The sequence below is a fragment of the Andrena cerasifolii genome, chromosome 15 (genome assembly GCF_050908995.1).
Source record: "Andrena cerasifolii isolate SP2316 chromosome 15, iyAndCera1_principal, whole genome shotgun sequence".
In the NCBI taxonomy this organism is placed as follows: domain Eukaryota; kingdom Metazoa; phylum Arthropoda; class Insecta; order Hymenoptera; family Andrenidae; genus Andrena; species Andrena cerasifolii.
In genome coordinates this window covers 8,268,081-8,282,693 of record NC_135132.1, presented here as the reverse complement: position 1 = coordinate 8,282,693, position 14,613 = coordinate 8,268,081, and the positions used below count along the sequence as shown (strand labels likewise).

The following is a 14,613-nucleotide window of genomic DNA, read 5'->3' as shown; positions in this document are numbered from 1 at the left end:
GAGGACGCGAACCTGACCTCGCCAAAGAACTCTGGCTTTCAGCGGGATTCGTCAAGCAGCAGCGCCGACCGACCTCCAAGGTAAAGCCTTCGAGAACTTTCTCCGATTTGCTCCTGTTTTCGCTGGGAAGAGCGACATCTTTATTGGAACTTTCTGTGGGGTGATCTCCTTTTGGGGGGAGGGGGGCACAACTGGGTCGATCCTCACAAGTTTTCACTGACTGATGTAAGTAGTAATGGTGGAGGAACTTGGAACGATGAGAGAAGGTGACCAGAACAATGTCGGACGTGATGAATGGAAATTCGAATGGAGAGTGTGCACTGCAAATTCTCTTTGAGTACAAGTTTTCTTTTTTTTTATTTTGTTCCTTCGCGAATTACTTTTTTCTACTTGCAAGATACTATTGTGGGAATAGATTTTGCAATTTCTGTGTAGAAAACACGGAAAAAATGACCTCGGGGTGACGGGACTTGAACCCACGACCTGCGGATCCACTGTCAGTCGCTTAACCAACTGCACCAAAGTCGCTCCCCCACGAAGTCTCTTATTCCGAAGTCTTTTATGTGTACTCCTGATCTCAAAGTATACAGGAGGAGGTAGAAGGTGGCCATTTTGGGCACACTTTTTTTTATAAATTTTAAATATTGTTTTTTAAGCTACCGATACATCATTTGCCATTTTCTGCGGGCCAAGTGGACACTGGACACCGCATTCACGAGGCAGTGGATGAAACTGATCGATGCTATTACTGGTAATTACTAGGGGCAAAAACGCCCCGCGATTTCTCAAGCGGAATCTCTCGATCGATCACCGCGATACGCGGCTCTGTCGTTTCGCATTTTTCCAATCCCTCTTTCGATCCTCCGTTTACGACCGAATTACATAACCCTCCGCGCGTACGAAGAGACGATTATGCAACGCGCGTAACGCCGTGTAGAACGCGATGCACTTTGCCACCCGATGCACCGTGCAGGTGCATTCCCTTCGCGTTCACTCGAAGCCACTGCAATGGGGAAAATTGTTGTGCTAAAATTGAATAATTTTTGGCCACAGTTAGCTACAAATACTATTCCAGAAAGTGGGTGCTAATATTGCTAATAAAAATGGTACTTTTCTACGTCATTTTTTCATTTTTTTGACTTAACGAAAATTTTGAGAAACTTCTCTTCTTATGCAATTGATTCTACGCTATAAAATAAGCAAAAAACGTAGAAGGAAGTTGGTTCGCACGGGCCTTCGTTTTTGAGAAAATCGAGCTCAAAAATGAGGCGCCGATGATTTTGCTACATTTTCAAATTCGATTATCTCGGGAACGAAGCGACGTAGGAAGAAAATTCTTTCTACGTTTTCGGCTCAATTTTGGGCATAGAATCGATTCCCATAAGAATTATTAGTGCTTATGATGAACGATCATCAGTAACATTTCTGCTCCCACAGAAGGAAGCGCTTTAAACCTCAGTTTACAGTTGGAATTATCGCCTAATCGTAAAATCGGAGAGGCTCGAGACGACCACGGGGCACACCTTGCACCACGAAGACGTGCCTCTTACGTAACACCGTGGAAATCGATAGTGCGTTGCGTGAGCCTGGCGAATTAATCGCGGAATTTGAGAATCTTGTAATACGGTTAATTCGACATCCTGTCACGTTCTCTGCGAGCACCTACAGAATCGTGAGCAGGGGAAACAGGGAAACACCGAGAGCCTTAAGTTCCAGCGAAGTAGTGATGGGTTCGAGTGACCCAAGTTCCAACTTATTTCAACTATTACAGAAAATTGGACTTGCTTCTACTTCTTCACACTGAACCCACGATAAAGAAGATTGAAACACGACGGGAGCCACGTTATGCCCACCCATTTGCAACCTAAGGTGCCATGGATTTTTATATTTTATGCCGATGCTTTTTTGATTTCTTATTCCGAATGATAGCTACGTGGTATCGATTTCCTACGTGACCGAACCACTCGAAAGACTTTCTTACAGGAAGGAGACGAGTGTGCCCATCGCTGCGTGAAATACAAGTCGTTCGGTGCAACTACTCGTTGAACCATGTAACTCGGTGTAATCGTCGCTTCGTGACGTAAGGAACGTAATTTCATCGAATAACGGTGTTTAATTTAATGACGCCGTTATGTTCGATACACATAACGTGGTAGTGTCCGTGGACGCGGCTGTGTTCCTTCGGTGTAACTTCGTGGGACCTTTTTCCTCCCCATTAGAAGTGGATTTTTACCCCCGACGAGCCTTTCAATTGTTCTCTAATAATTGACACCGCTCTGGCATATTGCTCTGCAATAACGAGCCGCGTATTAAGCAATTATAATCGGTGCGGTGTGAAATATATAACAATTAAGCGTGTAAGTCTTTGTGTACTATAATTAGCGGTAAATATATTCCTGATGAAATATTTATTCCTTGACTGCTGGACGAAGGCGAACTTCTGTGCGTAAAGTAATTAAAACAATTATGCGTACTGTTTCTTTCAATTTTCTTCATTACAATCGAGCCGGTAATTAAAATTACGTCGGTTGTTATTTGCAATTTATATGTTTTACCGCAAAGCGTGAAGAAATATTCTTGAAAACAGACAAAGAATTTTTTGTAATATATTTGTGCGTTTTTTATACTTTCTATGATATATATATATATATATTTTTTTTTATTTTTGTTGGCAGCTGTCAGTTTTGCTAATTCAGTTGGTGTTTTCTTTGGCTGTTGGTGGAATTTCTTTGGAGTTAAAAGAAGTTATTGAATCGCATTAATTTCTTTTCACCGGTGGCATGGATTCAGGCCACCTCGTCCGTAAAAATTGAAGACAACGTTCGCTTCCTTAGTGCACTCTGTTCTGCTTGGTTTCGTTAAATGAAAGTAACAGAAACTTCGACGGAAAATGAAATAAGCCACGGATTTATGTAACCCTGTGGTCAGCGAATCGATAATGCTTCCACGACTCTCTTTTCCATACCTCGCAGTGGAACGTGGAATTGCAATTTTGCAATTTTAGAAGTAATTTAACCGGGAGGATCTTCGGGTGAATAAACGATAAATATTTCGATGCATGTGGTAAAGTGGAAGTGCAAAGCGAGTGGCAGCTAGAATAGAAACCTGGAGATCGTTGATTCCATTCTATGCTTATTGCAAAAGTAATCAATCAGCTGAGCATTCGATAGGAACCTTAAGACGCGATCCCGCGTGCCTAGTTTGCAGAACAGAACACACTTAAAGCCGCGATCCCACGTGTGAAATGTGCGGATCACAACGCACTTTTAAAATCACGATCCCACGTGCCTAATTTGCAGAACAGAACCCACTTAAAGTCACGATCCCACATGTCCAATTTTCAGAACAAATCACACTTAAAGTCGCGATCCCACGTGTGAAATGTGCGGATCACAACGCACTTTTAAAATCACGATCCCACGTGCCTAATTTGCAGAACAGAACCCACTTAAAGTCACGATCCCACATGTCCAATTTTCAGAACAGATCACACTTAAAGCCGCGATCCCACGTGTAAAATGTGCGGATCACAACGCACTTTTAAAATCACGATTCCACGTGTCTAATTTGCAGAACAGAACCCACTTAAAGTCACGATCCCACATGTCCAATTTTCAGAACAGATCACACTTAAAGCCGCGATCCCACGTGTAAAATGTGCGGATCACAACGCACTTTTAAAATCACGTTCCCACGTGCCTAATTTGCAGAACAGAACCCACTTAAAGTCACGATCCCACATGCCCAATTTTCAGAACAGATCACACTTAAAGCCGCGATCCCACGTGTAAAATGTGCGGATCACAACGCACTTTTAAAATCACGTTCCCACGTGCCTAAATTGCAGAACAGAACCCACTTAAAGCCACGATCCCACATGCCCAATTTTCAGAACAGATCACACTTAAAGCCACGATCCCACGTGTACAATGTATGGAGAACAAAAAACTTGAAGTCACCTTCTTACATCGATAATAGATGGTGCAAACAAATCTTAAGCCACATCCCTACACATGCAAAGCCTAATTCAGAATTACCTTAAGCCACATTCCCACGTGTGCAGTATGCAAACAGAATCTACCTTAAATCCATGTTACCGCGTGTACAATACTCCTTAAGCCGCATTCCTACATGTCCAAACTCAAGTTGCAAAATACACTTCAGTGTGTCAGTGGGAGCGCAGCTTAAAACACCTGTCCAACCAATGTCGACCTTAAAAAGTTCTCCCTTTAGACACTTCAGTCAAGATACTTTTAAGTACTTGAATCACACACGTGGGAACGCGGCTTAACAGTGGTTAAACACGATATCCCCTTCGTCCCTCGCATGTACCTCAATTAACTCGAGTTTTCTTGCACAAATATGAAACTTTTGACACGCCTTTCAATTCTGCAGGTGTTTAAGTGTTCATCTTTTATCAATTCTCTCAATTTTAACTACTTTCAAGGACAGTCTTGTTAGCAGTGTCAACAGAGAGTATCTAGAACAGAAATGCCAGCTATTCTCCGCCACCTCAGGTATTTAATTTCCGCAGCCAGTTTATTAAGCCTCTGAGTCAGGTAGCCATTGTCTCAGCCAGACTACGGTAATGCACTTGCACAACTTCCAGAGTAACTCGATCTTCAATAACCGCGGTTCCTGGCGGTGGGAACTCGGGCATTATGGAAGAACGTTTCCCAAGGAAGACTTTCCTACGGAGCTCTCAAAAAAAAAAACCAGTCAAGCACCGAAAGACTAAGATCCTTGACCGACGTCTTGACCATTATTCAACATCATTATGAGAAGTTAAAAATTCTATAGTCTGCAGTATTAAATTCCACCGAGTGGCAAAAATTATTTCACAACTTGAAAAAATGAAATCTCAATCTCCACTTTTTTTAGAATTGAATTACTACAAATCATTTTCTTTCATGTCGAGTCAAATAGGTGGAATACTTAGAGTTTGATTTTTTTTTACTAAATGTTTAAAATTCTCAATTCATTTTTTATTGTTTATTTAATATTCTGGAATTTTTAGGTGCTATAGCTAATATCGAAATCTATTTTTAAAGAAACGTTTCTATGATTAGTACACAGCTCAATTTATACTAGACTAGCGTGATGTCGAATTAGCAGGACGTAATAACTGGTTCGCGATTATTAATTACAAGTTCACGATGACGAGCGCGTTAATGCACGGCAGCAACGTAACAAGGTCGTAACGTAACAGCCTGCGTATTAGAACAATCGGTGCTTATAAATGGGCCAGCAATCACAATAAACAATAGCACCTACGTAGCTCATTAGCATACGCATTAATCACTGGCAAATCGCTATTCTTACCGCGTTACGACCTTCAAACTATAGTTATAGACAATATTCAAGGGGGGGGGGAGCTCAATATTTCGCATAGCGTTTGCACGAACTGAATTTAAATCGATATAAAAATTTCTGCGCGATATACCCTGTGATTCTCGCGGAAAGTGAAATGGAAAATTTTTATTTAGAAGTACATTCTAAATTAAAATGTTATTCTAAATTAATACATTTTCAGAACGATTTAACTAATTAATAAAACACTGAGAAATTCCGAATTATATTAACTAATTCTTGTTGAATTATTACCATTATTTCAAGTTACTTTAAATTATTATTAGCAATACCCTTCTTCTTTCTAGATGTTTTAAAATTTCGAGAAACTTCGCGAAAGAAATTTCGAGTTCTGTCGACATTTAATAAAGATACATTTAACTAAAAAAAAAAATTATCAGAATGAATTTTTCAATTTTTCAGTTGAGAAACTGAGTTGCCACGAAGTAAATCCGAATGTTTGGGGAAAAAATCAGAGGGAACAGTGTCAATTGCGTGGAATTGAAACAGGACACCCGGTAGACATCGATCCTGGACGTATCCTCGACAAGCAGTGTGCGAGGCGAGATCGAGCTCAGGAGGGCAACGCCCCAAGTGGCCTTGCTCGCGACCTCCTCGGCGAGAGCTTCCCCGTGGGCTGCTCTTCAGCTTGAGGCGCGCGCGGGCGATGGAGGAAGAGGGTCGAGATGGCGGAGGAAGAAGAGAAACGAAAGAAGACGGCGGGAGCGGTGGGGAAACGAGAGAAAACGAAGCAGAAAGTTGCAGAGCCAAGGGGAGGCTCCCTTTGGAGTAATAAAGGGTAAGCGAAGAGTGTAATAGGGCCGAGGGAATGGTGAAGAGGGGGGGAAATGCGGGGAAGTTTGGGGATTGGACGAATAAATGGAGGAGGTTGGGGTGTGGAGTTTGAGAATGAAGAGAAGTTGGAGAAGAAGGGAAGAAGTTTGAAAATTAGAAGCTGTGGAGAAGCTAAAAAATTTAAAGGAGAAGTAAAGAAGCTGGGGAATTAAAGGAAGAAGTGAAGAAGTTAGGGAATCAAAAGAAGAAGAAATAAAGAAGCTAGGGGGACTCAAAAGAAGAAGAAATAAAGAAGTTGATGAATCAAAAGAAGAAGTGGAGAAGGCTTAAGAATATAAAGAAGAAATAACGAAGCTAGGAAATCAAAAGAAGAGAAGAAATTAAGATGTTAGGGAATTTAAAGAAGAAGAAATGAAGAAGCAAAAGAATTAAAAGAAGAGGAAATAAAGAAGCTAGGGAATCAAAAGAAGAAGAAATAAAGAAGCTGGGGGAACTCAAATGAAGAAGAAATAAAGAAGCTAGGGGAACTCAAAAGAAGAAGAAATAAAGAAGCTGGGGGAACTCAAAAGAAGAAGAAATAAAGAAGCTGGGGGAACTCAAAAGAAGAAGAAATAAAGAAGCTAGGGGAACTCAAAAGAAGAAGAAATAATAAAAGCTAGGGGAATTCAAAAGTAGAAGAAATAAAGAAGCTAGGGGGAATCAAAAGAAGAAGAAATAAAGAAGATGATGAATCAAAAGAAGAAGAAATAAAGAAGATGATGAATCAAAAGAAGAAGAAATAAAGAAGATGATGAATCAAAAGAAAAAGTGGAGAAGCTTAAGCATATAAAGAAGAAAAAATAACGAAGCTATGGAATTTACTGAAGAATAAATAAAGAAGCTAGGGAATCAAAAGACGAAGAACAATAAAGAAGCTAGAGAATCAAAAGTAGAAGAAATAAAGAAGATGGTGAATCAAAAGAAGAAGAAATAAAGAAGATGAGGAATCAAAAGAAGAAGTGGAGAAGCTTAAGAATATAAAGAAGAAATAACGAAGCTATGGAATTTACTGAAGAATAAATAAAGAAGCTAAAGAATCAAAAGAAGAGGAAATAAAGAAGCTAGAGGAACTGAAAAGAAGAGGAAATAAAGAAGTTGAGGAATCAAAAGATGTGGAGAAGTTTGAGAATCTAAAGAAGGCGAAATAACGAAACTAAAGAATCTAAAGAAGAAATAAAGAAGCTACGGGATTAAGAGAAGAAAAAATAAAGAAGCTAGAGAATCAAAAGAAGAAGTGCAGAAGCTTAAGCAGTTAAAGAAGAAGAAATAAAAAATTCAGGGAATCAATAGAAGAAATGAAGAAGCTTGAAACTGAAAGGAAGAAATAAAAAAAATTAAAAATCTGAAGAATCAAAGAAAAATGTAAAATGTGAAGAAATGTTAAGAAGCCTGAAAATCAAAGCAAGAGGAACTGAACAAAATGGAAAATACGAACAACTAAAGAAAACCTGAAATTTCAAAAAAAAAATGCAAAAGCTTGCCAATAAAAACAAACACTGAACAGTCCAGGGACCCACAAGAAGAAATAAAAAAAATCCTCAATTCAAGCCATGAAAGATAAAGAAAAATCCGAGAGTAAACCCCAAGAATACCAGGCAGAAAAAAAATGACGTTAAAGAATGAGGAAGTGGGAGCCTATAAAGAACCCGAAGAATGCAAAAGGTGGTGGGGCTGGGAGAAGTGAGAATGTGGAAAAGTAGCCGGTGCAGACAGGAAAGTTGCAGAAGTGGGATGAAGAAGAAGGATACGAGAGGAAACATACCACCAGAGATCCACTAATCACGAGACCAGCATAAATACATCCAGATCCCATCTGAGATCCTCTTCCAAACTCCCTTCCTGCGCCGCCATCCTTACGGCCAAGTCCCCCGATAACTAATGGCACTGGACAAGGATGGGCAGGCCCACGGAGCCAACTAGTAGATCAGGATTTAGTAGGCTCGCCGGGGACAGAAGTTTCAGCAGCCTCACTGCCCAAGGATGCACTCCAGCAGTGGATGAGGCAGGAATGTTAATGAAGTCGATTCACGAGCGAGCGCTCGTATCGATACTCGCCTTCGAATTAGTATAATTTACCAGCGACGATGGAGTTTTCCGGAGCCCGATGAAATCCTCCGATACCAGGCTCATCTGGATTATTAAAATAGAAAGCCACTGGATTGCTTAAACCGTGATCCTGAGGACCCATCCTTGCTCTCGATCTGGGAAACAAGTTGGACTGACTTTCTCTTAAATTGGAAAAACTGTTTCCTATTCCCTTCCTAGTGGCGCAAAAAATCTCTTGACTCGACTATGGTTTTGCTGATGTTCCATAGAGATTTGGTGGGTTCATTGCTTTTGTAGAAACTTTTGAAATTACCATTTGGGGAACGCATTTGTTGATTTTTAAGAAGATATATATTGTATAGGAGGTAATAGTGTTGAGCGGTTTTAGGAAATTTTTTTGTTTATTTAATTTTAGTGGGAAAGATTTCCTTGGAATTATTATTATTATTCGCGGTTATTATGCAGAAAATATGCGAAAAGTTTTCGTTATGAAGAAACTAGTTGTCGGTAGAATCTCAAGTAATGAATCGATTTTATTTTTTTATTTTTTTTTTTTGATAGATATTAATGTTTCTTGAGAGAAACTGTTTTCTATCTAGCACGACTATCGAAGCAACAATTGTAGCGTGGATGGAAGCAGGTAATTTTAACGCCGACTTTATTACTTCGTTCCAGATAACGATCCGGAATGGTTATCTGCGTGCAAAGCGGATTGCTCGCAGTCTGATCGGTGATGCGATCGTTCAGAGAGGAATGGTAAAAATTCTCGTGTACGTTCTTGGTAGACGCGAGCTCTCCTATCGGGCTATCTAACACGACTGCAATTAACAAGCATCGGCGATGCAAGAACCCAGTCGATTTCGAATCTGAGTCATGACTGATAATTTCGTCTGTGAATTTAGTGCTGGGAGCGTCGGGTAATTAGAGATCTTCAATATTTTACACGCATCACAAAATTACAGAAACTTCAAATTCTCGAGATCTCAGAAATTTCACAGATTTTTCGTGTTCTTCAAATTATAGAAAATCGTTAACTTCTCGGAACACTAAAAATTATAGAAATTTGATTAATTTCCCAAAGTTTTAAAATTATAGAAATTTGATTAATTTCCCAAACTTTTCAAATTATAGAAATTTGATTAATTTCCCAAACTTTTCAAATTATAGAAATTTGATTAATTTCCCAAACTTTTCAAATTGCAGAAATTTTGTTCAACTTCGCAAATTCTTAAAGTTTCAAAAATTTGGCGACTTTTAAAATTCCCTAACACTTCAGAACACCGAAATTTGGTTAATTCCCGAAATTTCTAAAATTGCAGAAATTTTGTCCAACTTCGCAAATTCTTAAAGTTTCAAAAATTTGGCGACTTGTAAAATTCCCTAACACTTCAGAACACCGAAATTTGGTTAATTCCCGAAATTTCTAAAATTGCAGAAATTTTGTCCAACTTCGCAAATTCTTAAAATTTCAAAAATTTGGCGACTTGTAAAATTCCCTAACACTTCAGAACACCGAAATTTGGTTAATTCCCGAAATTTCTAAAATTGCAGAAATTTTGTCCAACTTCGCAAATTCTTAAAATTTCAAAAATTTGGCGACTTGTAAAATTCCCTAACACTTCAGAACACCGAAATTTGGTTAATTCCCGAAATTTCTAAAATTGCAGAAATTTTGTCCAACTTCGCAAATTCTTAAAGTTTCAAAAATTTGGCGACTTGTAAAATTCCCTAACACTTCAGAACACCGAAATTTGGTTAATTCCCGAAATTTCTAAAATTGCAGAAATTTTGTCCAACTTCGCAAATTCTTAAAATTTCAAAAATTTGGCGACTTGTAAAATTCCCTAACACTTCAGAACACCGAAATTTGGTTAATTCCCGAAATTTCTAAAATTGCAGAAATTTTGTCCAACTTCGCAAATTCTTAAAGTTTCAAAAATTTGGCGACTTGTAAAATTCCCTAACACTTCAGAACACCGAAATTTGGTTAATTCCCGAAATTTCTAAAATTGCAGAAATTTTGTCCAACTTCGCAAATTCTTAAAATTTCAAAAATTTGGCGACTTGTAAAATTCCCTAACACTTCAGAACACCGAAATTTGGTTAATTCCCGAAATTTCTAAAATTGCAGAAATTTTGTCCAACTTCGCAAATTCTTAAAGTTTCAAAAATTTGGCGACTTGTAAAATTCCCTAACACTTCAGAACACCGAAATTTGGTTAATTCCCGAAATTTCTAAAATTGCAGAAATTTTGTCCAACTTCGCAAATTCTTAAAATTTCAAAAATTTGGCGACTTGTAAAATTCCCTAACACTTCAGAACACCGAAATTTGGTTAATTCCCGAAATTTCTAAAATTGCAGAAATTTTGTCCAACTTCGCAAATTCTTAAAGTTTCAAAAATTTGGCGACTTGTAAAATTCCCTAACACTTCAGAACACCGAAATTTGGTTAATTCCCGAAATTTCTAAAATTGCAGAAATTTTGTCCAACTTCGCAAATTCTTAAAATTTCAAAAATTTGGCGACTTGTAAAATTCCCTAACACTTCAGAACACCGAAATTTGGTTAATTCCCGAAATTTCTAAAATTGCAGAAATTTTGTCCAACTTCGCAAATTCTTAAAATTTCAAAAATTTGGCGACTTGTAAAATTCCCTAACACTTCAGAACACCGAAATTTGGTTAATTCCCGAAATTTCTAAAATTGCAGAAATTTTGTCCAACTTCGCAAATTCTTAAAGTTTCAAAAATTTGGCGACTTGTAAAATTCCCTAACACTTCAGAACACCGAAATTTGGTTAATTCCCGAAATTTCTAAAATTGCAGAAATTTTGTCCAACTTCGCAAATTCTTAAAATTTCAAAAATTTGGCGACTTGTAAAATTCCCTAACACTTCAGAACACCGAAATTTGGTTAATTCCCGAAATTTCTAAAATTGCAGAAATTTTGTCCAACTTCGCAAATTCTTAAAGTTTCAAAAATTTGGCGACTTGTAAAATTCCCTAACACTTCAGAACACCGAAATTTGGTTAATTCTCGAAATTTCTAAAATTGCAGAAATTTTGTCCAACTTCGCAAATTCTTAAAGTTTCAAAAATTTGGCGACTTTTAAAATTCCCTAACACTTCAGAACACCGAAATTTGGTTAATTCCCGAAATTTCTAAAATTCCAGAAATTTCGTCTAACTTTGCAAATTCTTAAATTTTCAAAAATTTGGCGACCTTTAAAAATTCCCAACGTTTCAGAACCCCGTCAAATTTTTCAAATACCTGGCTTTCGAAACAAATTATAATTTCTCAAATTTCTCAAATTCTTAAAATCGTAGAAATTAAAACCGTATAATTTTTCAAATTCCCTAAGCTCCGAAACAAATTTAAATTTCAAAAATTTTGAATGCTCTTTTGTTTTGCGAAAAAGAACTGCCAGAAAAATATGGAGGACGATGCATTCCCCGACGCACTGGCCAGTGCTGAATGCAGACACGTACATTGGCTTATGCAAGATGCCGTTGCAGTGACTCCTTTCCCCTTCTCATAATTCTAACCTCTTCCTGATCCTGTTAGATCGCCGGAATTATGCAAACATACCATCGCCGCGTAAACACCTATTTACGTTCCACCGAACGACTGCCAGTAAACAATTCTCACTTTTCTTTCGCAATTACCACAATTAGTCAAAAGTGAACGTACATCGCCCTTACTCAACTAACGCCCATCGCATAAAAAAAAACCAGTCCACTACAATGAAATTCCCCGAAACTACGCAAAAATGCATTTTTTTTTAAATTTTGGCACTTACAGTGTTTTCCAAAAGAACGAGCGCGAGAAAATCGATTCCGAAGCTGATTAGTGACTCTAAATTTTCCTCCAGGAGACCATGCTTTCTTCGGCGCGAGAAAGTGGAGTCCAACGCCTAGCAATGCTAATCTATATCGCCCTGTTCGACTCCCACGACTTTCGTTCGTCGACTGAGGGTGTTGCATAAGGCGATTGAGGCACGCAAGAAATCGCAAAAAATCAGGAAACGCCTCGAATAGCGAGGAACCAGTGAAATTTCCCTGGCCAACTTCCCCGACCAAGTTTTTCGTGATCCATGGGGGGATCGATGCACCGCGGCACGAAAAAGCTTGCCAAAGAGAACGCAGTGGAGTATCAGAGTGGTCTGATGTAACTGCCAATTAACTAAATCGATATTGTGGCTCGGATAGTCCCAGTAAGTGAATGACTCACGTAAATCAGCATACCCTGCGCCTCGCCTAAGATCGACGAGATACTGTTCCCCCAGCAGATACTGTCAAAGTTGACTGGCTTACCTGCAACAGGAACGAGAAAATGGTACGTTAGGGAGGCACGGAACGACAACGGGAAAAGAGAAGAACGGAAGATTGTTATTACATGTCAATTACGCAGGCACCCTTTGATCTTATTTAAACGACGCGATCCCGCGGGATATTACGCTTGACGAGCGTGCTTTATCTCGTATCTGCAGCGTCCAGCGCGGATGACAACGTGTCATTTACAGGGGAGCAAGGATATAATAGAGGTGGGACGATCATTCAGGGATTAAGCATGGGTCGTTACGGAGGCGATGATGCGATACCGGAGCGCCTTAAGTTAATATGGAGGCAGGGGGGGGCGAAGAAGAAGAGCTGTGCGGCAAAAAAGTGGGACTGGATTTGAATCCAGAATGGTAGTTGATATGGTGAATGAATAAAGAAGATAGGGAATTAAGGGAGAAGGAGTTAAGAAGCTGGGGGAATTTGAGGAATAAGAAATCAAGAAGTTAGGGAATTAATAGGAGAAGAAATTAAGAAGCTGGGGGCTTTGAAGAAGAAGAAATAAAGAAGCTAGGGAATCAAAAGAAGAATAAAGAAGCTGAGGAGTCAAAAGAAGAAGAAATGAAGATGTTAGGGAATTTAAAGAAGAAGAAATCAAGAAGTTGAGGAATTTAAAGAAGAAGAAAGCAAGAAGCTAGGAAATTAAAAGAAGAAGAAATTAAGATGCTATGGGATTTAAAGAATAAGAAATAAATAAGTTAGGGAATCAAAAGAAGAAGAAATTAAGAAGCTAGGGAATCAAAAGAAGAAATTAAGATGTTAGGGAATTTAAAGAAGAAGAAATTAATAAGCTAGGAAATCAAAAGAAGAAGAAATTAATAAGCTAGGAAATCAAAAGAAGAAGAAATTAAGATGTTAGGGAATTTAAAGAAGAAGAAATCAAGAAGTTGGGGAGTTTAAAGAAGAGAAGAAATCAAAAAGCTAGGAAATCAAAAGAAGAAGAAATTAAGAAGCTAGGAAATGAAAAGAAGAAGAAATTAAGATGCTATGGGATTTAAAGAATAAGAAATAAGTAAGTTAGGGAATCAAAAGAAGAAGAAATTAAGAATCTAGGGAATTTGAAGAAGAAAGAATAAAGAAGTTAGGGAATCAAAAGAAAAAGAAATTAAGATGCTAGGGGATTTCAAGAAGAAGAAATATAGAGGCTAGGGAATCAAAAAAAGAATAAATTAAGAAGCTGGGGAATGTGAAGAAGAAGAAATAAAGAAGCCGCGGAACGGAAAGAAGAAGTGAAGAAGCTGCGGAATCAAGAGAAGAAGTGAAGAAGCTAAGGAATCAAAAGAAGAAGCGAAGAAGCCTGAGGCGCTTCGAAGGATTCAGGCTTGCCGGTGTTCGTCGAGGAAATGTTTTTCTGCGGCCAAAAAACTGCCTGCCTTGATAGTCATCGTCAAGGTAGCCTGATTTATTAGCAGCTGGACAGGTTGCGCGGCGCAGGAGCCGGCGGAGGCGTGCAGTCGTGCAAGAAGAGGCGCAACGATGCATTCCTCGCACGCAGAGCCGGCAGATATTACGTAAAAAGCGATTAGAATTCACGCGAATGATACGGGTCGCAGCTGGGCGAAGGAGGGAAAGAGAACGGCTGGAAACAACTTTCCTCGTTGGCGAGGCGCAGCGTGGTGGATGGAGGGAAACCGCGAACGCGGAAGTCGCGGGCCTGTCGCGAGGAATCATTCACGGCGTCAACTGTGACACCCGAGGTGATAGGTTTCAAGTGCTGTGGCACTGTGTGGGGGTTTCGAGGTTTTGGGATTACTTATGCAGATCTGATTTAGTTAGATCAGAGGTAGGTAGTTCGATTAGGTGGGGTATGTCGGTCAGAGGGTGTTTGAGGTATTGGGTAAAGAGAGACCTAACGAGAGTTAAGGTTAAATTGAGAGGGTAGAGCTAAGTTTGATTTAATACCGAGAGAAGACCCAACTTTTGATTTAACACTGAGAGAAGAACAAAGTGTTGTTTCAGCCTCCCAGCAGACCTAGCCTTTCATCGAGAGTCTGAGCTCAACCTAGACCTCACTCTGATTTAAAATCTTGCTCAAGTCTATTCCT

General features: G+C 39.1%; 1 protein-coding gene across 9 annotated transcripts in view; it reads right to left on the bottom strand.

Moving 5' to 3' along the window:
• Window positions 1–14,613, bottom strand: part of LOC143377105 (uncharacterized) — a 99,148-nt gene that overhangs the window by 35,515 nt on the left and 49,020 nt on the right. Inside the window, exon 2 of one of the 9 annotated variants that reach the window (XM_076828040.1) lies at window positions 12,462–12,544. The exons of the other annotated variants lie outside the window; for them this stretch is intronic. The gene's annotated coding sequence lies outside the window, so the exon portion shown is untranslated. The remainder of the gene's footprint in view (window positions 1–12,461; window positions 12,545–14,613) is intronic. 9 annotated transcript variants of the gene reach the window in all.